Source organism: Papaver somniferum, chromosome 6 (genome assembly GCF_003573695.1).
Source record: "Papaver somniferum cultivar HN1 chromosome 6, ASM357369v1, whole genome shotgun sequence".
Classification (NCBI taxonomy): Eukaryota; Viridiplantae; Streptophyta; class Magnoliopsida; order Ranunculales; family Papaveraceae; genus Papaver; species Papaver somniferum.
The window spans coordinates 21,899,850-21,908,200 of NC_039363.1; the positions used below are offsets into that span (position 1 = coordinate 21,899,850).

The 8,351-nt window shown below is 34.5% G+C and overlaps 1 long non-coding RNA gene across 3 annotated transcripts; it reads left to right on the forward strand.

Moving 5' to 3' along the window:
* The first annotated feature begins 3,876 nt into the window (after positions 1-3,876).
* Positions 3,877-6,206, forward strand: LOC113285540. 3 transcript variants are annotated; one of them, XR_003328715.1, is made up of 5 exons: positions 3,877-3,909; positions 4,496-4,589; positions 5,189-5,509; positions 5,568-5,677; positions 6,025-6,206. It is a non-coding gene; the product is annotated as an uncharacterized LOC113285540 (long non-coding RNA). The 3 variants fall into 3 exon arrangements; XR_003328716.1 differs by lacking the exon at positions 3,877-3,909 and adding an exon at positions 4,262-4,344; XR_003328717.1 differs by lacking the exon at positions 3,877-3,909 and adding an exon at positions 4,262-4,344 and having other exon boundaries at positions 5,198-5,509.
* Positions 6,207-8,351: the final 2,145 nt, after the last annotated feature.

Here is an 8,351-nt window from a genome sequence, read left to right on the forward strand (position 1 = left end):
AGATGCTCCATCTCGAGAAATATCTAACGAGATCCAGGGCCCAGATTATTGCACGTATATTTTGCACGTGCACTTGAGTTCTAAATTTTGGAAACCCAACCATTAATATGGTGAGATATGTACAAAGCCCATAATTAATTATATTATTATTAATCTAGTAATAATATTTGGATTAGTTATTATATTCCCGATTTTTAGTTTGCAAATTAAAAGTTTTCTAAAGTCAAAGCTTCCAAAAATTGTGAGTGATTCCTAAATATTCTATAAATTAAGAAATAAACGATTCTTTAAAATAAAAAAACGTGAAATATCTTTTCTAAAAGACTTAACTAATGGGATAATAAATGATAATCCGAAAAAAAATCTCCCCAAAAATTACTTTTCATTTAGCTTTTCTTACTTCTCATTAAAAAGTGAATATTTTTTTCTTTTCCCATCGCAATTATCAAATCGAATTTTTTAATTTCACGTTTTGAAAAATCAGAATTATCACCGCCATTGAAAACTCCAATTTCTATAATTGAGTGATTCGCAATTACCAGCCTACTGAAAAATTCAATGAAAAATATTTTATGATAAAAAATAAAAGTTACACAAAAAATCGCTATTGTCAAATTGAAATTTTCAGTTTTCACGTTGTAATTTTCACATTTTGCAACCACTTACATTTTGAAAATATTGCAACTATCACCACTATTAAAAACTCCAATTTTTACAATTATGTGATAATCACCCTACTAAAAATTCCAATTTTCACAACTTTGTGATAATTGTAGTTTTCAAATGAATCTTGAATGCAAAAAAATTATCAACTCTTTTGTTTAAAACTAGGAACTAAAATTTCATTCAATTTGAAATCAAATTATTTAAATCCTAACTTTAAAAAGAAAAAAGAAACTGAAAAAAATTTATTTCCATTTTTTTTAAAAATAAAAAGTGATAGTATTTATGTTCCAAATAATTTCTTGAATTTCATCTTTTTATCCAGTTATCATCACTTTAACCGAATAACCATCGACCTAAGTCAACGATGTATGTTATTCATCAATCTTACCTGAAATCACTCGACTCCACTCAATTTCTCCTAAATTTCATCGGTTTCTCCGACATCCATTAATTTAAAAGGAAGGTTCATTAACCTTAATCTTATCCTATGTCTATCGAACTGAATTTCCATAGGATTCCATCGATTTCTCTTAAAGGGTATGCATACCGGGTATCCGTATCGTCAGGAAGTCACGAACTCATATCAAAAGGGTGTGCATATTGATGGTAAACAATTGGTTGTTTTCATTGGTCTAACTGTGTTTGCTAAAGATCTATGAATATCCATTGCTCGAATATATTTCCATAGTTCAAACAAGACAAGCTTGAACTTGAAATTTGTCTTATAAGTATGTATGAGAAATATAGCAAAAATGAACTATAGCCATGGTCAAGGTATGCACAGCGAGTATGCTTAACCTTAGGCGCTTCATGTGCTTTTTCCTTTGCACTTAAGATTCCGAACTAGCTTAGGTCAACCAGGTATGCATACCGAGTATGGGCACCTTTGGCAGTTCTGAAGTCAGATCCAAAAAGTGTGCACACCTGTATGCGTGCATGCTCTTGGAAGTTCGCGACGACATATCAGAAGGGTATGCATACTGGGTATCTGTATTGTCAGGAAGTCCCAAACTCATATCAAAAGGGTATGCATACGGAGGTCAATATCTAGCAGTGTGAACCAAAATATGCATTGATAATATTTATACCGGAAGTTACTACATAGGACAATTAGATATGATTAGTATTGTTGATTTCATCTATTTTTATGATTATTTATAGGTGAATATTGATGTATAGATAATTATCATTAGTTCAACGCCGTAATTCCATCGACTTCATTTAATTTCACTTGTTATGAGTATGTCATCTTACAATCAATATTGGTCGGGCTCACTCCATTCTCTTGATTCCATCGTTTCTCTAATTATCATAAATATAACCAGATGTCCATTAATTATCATTAATCTTTCTGACGATTTTTCCGACTTATGTAGTCCACTCCCGTCCAGGTTTATAGATCGGATCCACTTTCTTTCTCGAAGTCGCCAGAAAAGGCTTTCTTTAAGGTTTCAGAGAATATTCTGATGGAATCTTACCTGTAAATGTCTGGATTCATCGCTCTTACAAAGTTTCCGACTTATGGTAGTCCACTCCCGGCCAGGTTTCAAGCTCAGAGCCACGAGTTATTTCGGAATCCAAGTAGAACCGGTTAAAAGTTGAATTGTGAAGTTAGTTGTAATCACTCACAAGCTACCTTTGGGAAGCAAGCTGTAACCGGGCACAAGCTACTTCGGGAAGCAAGATGTAATCGATTACAAGCTTTTTTAGTTAAGCTGAACCAATCTTAACTTTTGTTGAGAGTTGTGGTATAACCGGCCATGTTTTGAACTCGGAGCCACTTGGTTCATAGTTTGTATGACGTTATACCGGATTTGAAGTTCGAAACGACACTGAGCTTCATATTTATCGATTTCGATGATGTATCATGCTAAGTTTGAAGTCAGAACCCTCCCGGAGCTTCTTGGTTCATAATTAGTATGCTCTTATTCCACATTTGAAGTTCGAATCGACACTGAGCTTCATATTTATCGATTTCGACGATAGAACATGCTAAGTTTGAAGTCAGAACCCTCTCGGAGCTTCAAGTTTCATAGTTTGTATTATGTTATACTACATTTGAAGCTCGAATCAACACATGAGTTTCATATTTATCGATTTCGATGATGTATTATGTTAATTCTGAAGTCAGAACCCATCCATAATTTCGTGGTCCATCTCTAGTAATCTTATAACCTGAGTTTACCAGTATGAATTAAAGCTACTTCATGACTTGCATGACTAGTCGAAATTACTTCATGACCTATGCGAGTAGTAGAAATTCAAACCGGAAGCAGCAAAACACAAAGAGAAAGCACAAAGAAAACACACTTGCCTTGATTTGTCAATCAAATCGAATTTTCGTCGACTTCAATTAATTTCACTTGTCATCCGTTACCTTACTCGAAAATTTCCTAAATTCTATCGGTTTCTGCGGTATCCATCAGTTTAAACCGAATGTCCGTTGACTTCATATTATGCTGAGTTTACATTGACCGACAAAAAAGTCATAGCCTTTTGAAATCACTTCACGGATCCGCGTGGTTTTAATCTGGCCTATAGAAAGCCAAAGTATCTAAATCCACCAATCGGTACATGAAACAAAAGTCATACGGATTGCCAATTTTCCATCTTGACTAGTGGAAGGAAAATTCCCGCAAAACTTTGTTCTTGCCTCAAGAAACAAATCCGGACCCTAGATCGTCAAAAAATACCCCCACCTTTGTTCGATGGCTATCATTTTGATGATCCGTATGATATCCATTTGGCCAATAGAAAACCACGGATGTTTAACCCACGAATATATGCTAACACAAAATGTCACACGGATTGCCACCTTGTTTTCCCTCTAAGTGAAAATGTCTTCTAAATTGATTAGCGGAAAAATCCAAGTTTTGGCGCAAAGTTCCCACCAAAAATTTCATTTTTCCCTCCACTCGCATAAACTGGTTTCTCTACGCTCAAACCCTTACTGTCTATTCCCCCTCTCCAATTCTCTGAAACTTAACCCAAATGGCCGAATTAAAGCTAAGTCTTGTACAAATCTGTCAAAATTAGAGATTTTAGAGTGGGTTTCTACATTTCTTCCTCCCCTGTTTTCGACATATCTTCGTGGGTTTGTATACTTTGTTGCTGATGGTATCGACATCTCTCATTTCTGATTTTGATTCATGTAATTCTGTTTCTCTTGCAAAAGCATTTGGGGTTTCAAGATCCAATACTATGATTAATTGAAAAGCTTCAATTACTAACCAATTTATAAAGGTAATATTTTTCACTCGATTTTGATTCAATAGTAAAGATCCAATAAAGAGAAATTAGGGCTTCTTAATTTCTCTCTTATAACCTGTTTGATAAAATGACTCTAAGAAGTTTCTGACAGATTTTGTTAAAATGATTTTGACGAACTCGATTTTTGACTGTATTTGCATATGGAGGTTGGATTTTTGGTGAGATTGTTCGAAAGGGTTAGTAGATGAACTTACAATAAAGAGGATTAGTAGACTGTTTCATCTTTTTTGAACACCTAGATTGGCTATTTGGCCTTATAACCACAGCTACCTCCCTCCTTCCCTGTCAATCTCTGTGATATACTGAACATTGTCTCATTCTTGAAATTTGCCCAAACTTGACACTGTCTCATACTTAAAAATTCAGCTGATAAGTCCAGCTTTGCGAAAGAGTCAGCAATGAAAATAGGTGCTCTGTTTGCTATGATTATCCTCTCCTTCCTATCAATCTCAAGTGAATTTCTTCTTTTCTCAGTAAAATAAGATATGGGTTATGTTAATCATTGATTCATTTTCTAAATTTAACCCCTTTGTTCAATTTTATGTTTTTTCATCTACAGATGCACAACCTTCAAGTAGTCTTGGTCTTATGTTCAACTAAGAAGTAATCTTCCATCACCAACAAAATCAGTTCAATTTTTGAAATTTCTGAGAGTAAGTTAAGTACAAGTCTATGACCCAAACCCGATTTTAACAGCATTAGCAGGTACTAAAATCCATGTTAACTGTGCTACCAAATGATGATATCATTTCAAATGTGTCTAAAATCAATCACTTGTAGATGAATGAACTAGACTAAATATCGTTCCTTTTTATCCTAATACTAAATATCTTTCACTTGTAGATCAGCCCTGTTACTCATTTTTATTCACACTCCAATCCTTATATAAAGATTTATACCTGATCTTGTAAGTTCCTGTAAAAGGCCTCAGTAAATGTCATTTGAAACTAAAGATACGTTTTGACAAATAGGACATAATCGTGATTCCTGATATCTAGTTTTCTAACAATGGAACAATTTGCATAATGAAATGTATAAGCTAGTCATCAATTTTTTGATAAGGGAAGCAGAACAATGCTTACCTTGTTATGGGCATACAGTCTTACAAGTGTTGTGCCATGCACCAATTCAGAGCGATTTTTCTGCGAAAGCAAGCTTTTGTGTGAAACTTCTTTTGCAGCTTTACTCGATCCATTGCTGGATACTAAGCTCATCCCAGATTATTAAAGTTATTCAAGTTTTTTGTCTTTAGGAACTGCAGGTGTTGGTGTTGTTCTGAAGTTCTGCTAGATACTTGTTATTGGAATGGAAGTACTTGGCCGATCGAAAATAAAATAAAATGGAAGTACTTGAAGTTGATGTACCTGATGTAATGTTGGCAATGCATGTTTGCATCTAGCAATCAATCTAAATCATAAATTATCTTATTGTAAATCTTATGTGTTCCCTCACTAGTTCAATTGCACTGAATAAGTTGTCTTAGATTGAATTTTAAAATTGTGAATATATGGAAGTGGAGGAGTACGTCAAGCACCCAGGGAAGTTTGCACTTGTTGGAGGAAAACGGCTCAAGGTATATTTAGATGCTTAAAGTTCTTTCAGTGTATACCTGGTTTGGAACCTGGTTTCAGGGAATGATCATGACAGGTGGGCTTGGGACTGGTAAGACTCTGCTTTCCAAGACTATTGCAGCAGAAGCCAGAGTACCTTCATTTATTCAGAGCAGATTCAGAAAGGAATTGTAAGTTGGAAATTCTGCATAATTTGTTCAGGATGAAATTTATCCACTATCGTTGTGCGTGAGACTTATTCTTATCATAATGGTCAGGTGTATGTATGGCTCTTCTTGGCATTTCTTAGTCTTTTGTAAGCACATTGATATCTTGGTTTCAATTTCATAGTTTGGAATCTTTATGCAAAGCATAATCTGAAGAATACTGGAACAGCTTACAAAACAAATACTTCAGGATATATATTCCTCATTTCTTTTGCACCAGTTACCGAATTACTATATTTCTACTTTTTTTTTGAGCATATTATGCTCTACAGAATGTACCAAGTTCTTCAATTAGTCAATTGTGTTTGCAGGAGGGTCTGCCAATGGTATTCTCTGTGTGCAACATTATAAAAGGGAGAACGAGAAAATGTAGAAGCACAAGCACTAGATATCTTGGAGCCTGCAAAAGCTGTAGTAGTCGACGGTTGCAGAGTGGCCTCGGTGAAACTCTGCATTTCTAATTTATCAACTGTTACTGGCAAATTATGCAGTGAAGGCCTCTCAGAGAGTCTCAAGCAATTTGGGATTATGGAAAGATTGTTTACTGAACAGCGTTTCAATGGGATGATCCTAGTATTTTGGAAAATTTACTCTTCAACAAACTAATTATTTTTATGACATAACTAATTTTGTACCTCTTGATGATGGTTTAAAAAATGAATGCTAAATTTTCAATGGGATGATATCCTTGTATCCTTGAAATAAATCTTATTCCCCAAAATACTGATTCTTTTTTTCTTACATAACAAAATTTAGAACGGCTAAAACAAAAAGCTTAGTAAACAAATCATAAATTTTAAAATCTGACTTTTCTTTGCAAGGCTGGTGTTGCTGAGATAGGATTGTACCAACCAAATGTTTTGAATTGCTGGCCCACTGTGCCTCGAAGTAAAAAGCTACTCAAGCACTTTTGTAGTTGCTGCGAATAACTTGAAAAAGTGATGTACCAACCTAACACCTTTATCGGTCGCTACGAAATAGCGGAAATAAATTTTAAGCAAGCAAACTATATCGTGGTTGCAAACTTGGTTGCTTGACCATTAGAGCGACTAAAGTTCTGGGAGCTTGCTAAGATTTTGGTTGCTTAATCCATCTTTTCTTGTAGTGGTAGGTTTCTGTGTTTGAAGAGAAGAAAACACACAATCTGTATGTTTTATATACTTTGATCCAATTGGTTAGTTTTTATTCATACGGATTGACAGGACCTAAGAATAGAACCCCGACCCCCAGCTTTTGAACCTAGACCTGTCATGCGCAAACTGCTTGTTTCTATCGCTTTAGCAGTTCTTGATCTATTGAACTCAACTGCGCCTCACTTTGAACTTCCATAAGTATCAGAAAAATTTGACGAGCCACAACAATATTTGTTGGGTTAGTAACAACAATAATGAAAATAAATCGAATAAGAACAAGAGATACTTAGCTTTATTTGCAGAAACTTGATGGATGAATCACGTCGAGTAGCATGCGGAACAAAAATGATAGAGGCACGTATTAGATACGATGTCCTGAAGACAATATTGCCTGCTACTCCTCTAAAAAGAGATATTCTATAGCTTCTTTGACGAGTAGTCTCCAGGATACAACTATCGTTAGCGTTCCTCATTGTAGCATACAATAGAACGTCCTAAGAACTTGGCAGTGAAAAACAACTCAGTGAAACCACCTTGTTTCATACACATACACAAAATTCATGGAGAAAAATGGAAGAAGAAAACTTTTTTTCTCTCCTACTCTCTTTTTCTACCAAAATTAGAGGAATTAATTTTTGAGTTGTTTCTCTCTCAAAACATGAAGTAAAACTTAGGTTTTTGAGAAAACAAAAATAAGAAGTAGCTTTATTGTTTTTCTCTTTCTCTCTTTTAGAAAGCAGGAGAAGAGTTAAGTTCATGTTCTACTCCCCCTCTTTAATGAATTGAAGACCTTTAACTTATAGAATTTTCAAACGTTATTAACAATGAAAAGAATCTGAACGTTATAAAAAATAAAGAGAATCCCATGCATGTGTTTCCATAAGAATGAGTAGATGTCTTTCTTAATTAGTGTTTTTATCGTTAAAAAAAAGACATATAAATTGTCAAAGACAAGAATCTTATGAGTGAAAATATTTTGTAGGAAAAGTATTGACATGCATATGCACAAAACAAGGAGATAAATCAGACAAGATTCCTAGCAAAAGTTGTGCCATGAAGAATGTCGGAGAATAGAGAATATTCCCACCAACAAAACAAAGTAGCATCATGTTTTATTTATTCACAAAAAACTTATTTTTTCCAACAATCCCCCACATGAATGATAACACATATCGATAGAACATGAGAAAACATAAGGCATCAAAATAGGCCAAGATGTCGTAAAGATTGAACCTTAGCGATAATTTTTTTCTCTCTCTCCAAAAAAATAGGCGATTTTTTTCTTTAGGGTTTTCAAGTTTCTCACGTTTTTTCCTTCATCTTGGATCATCTTTTGGGTGATTCAAGATGGGGGAAACTTCTGATTCTTCTAAGAATCATAATGGGTGTAAAAAGGTGTCTTTTGCTGATTTAGTTAAGGGTAAAAAACCCTATATGCTAATAGATTCAGATTTATCATCTTTACCTGATGCGTCTTTGTATTATGATGAACCAGCCTTGGAATT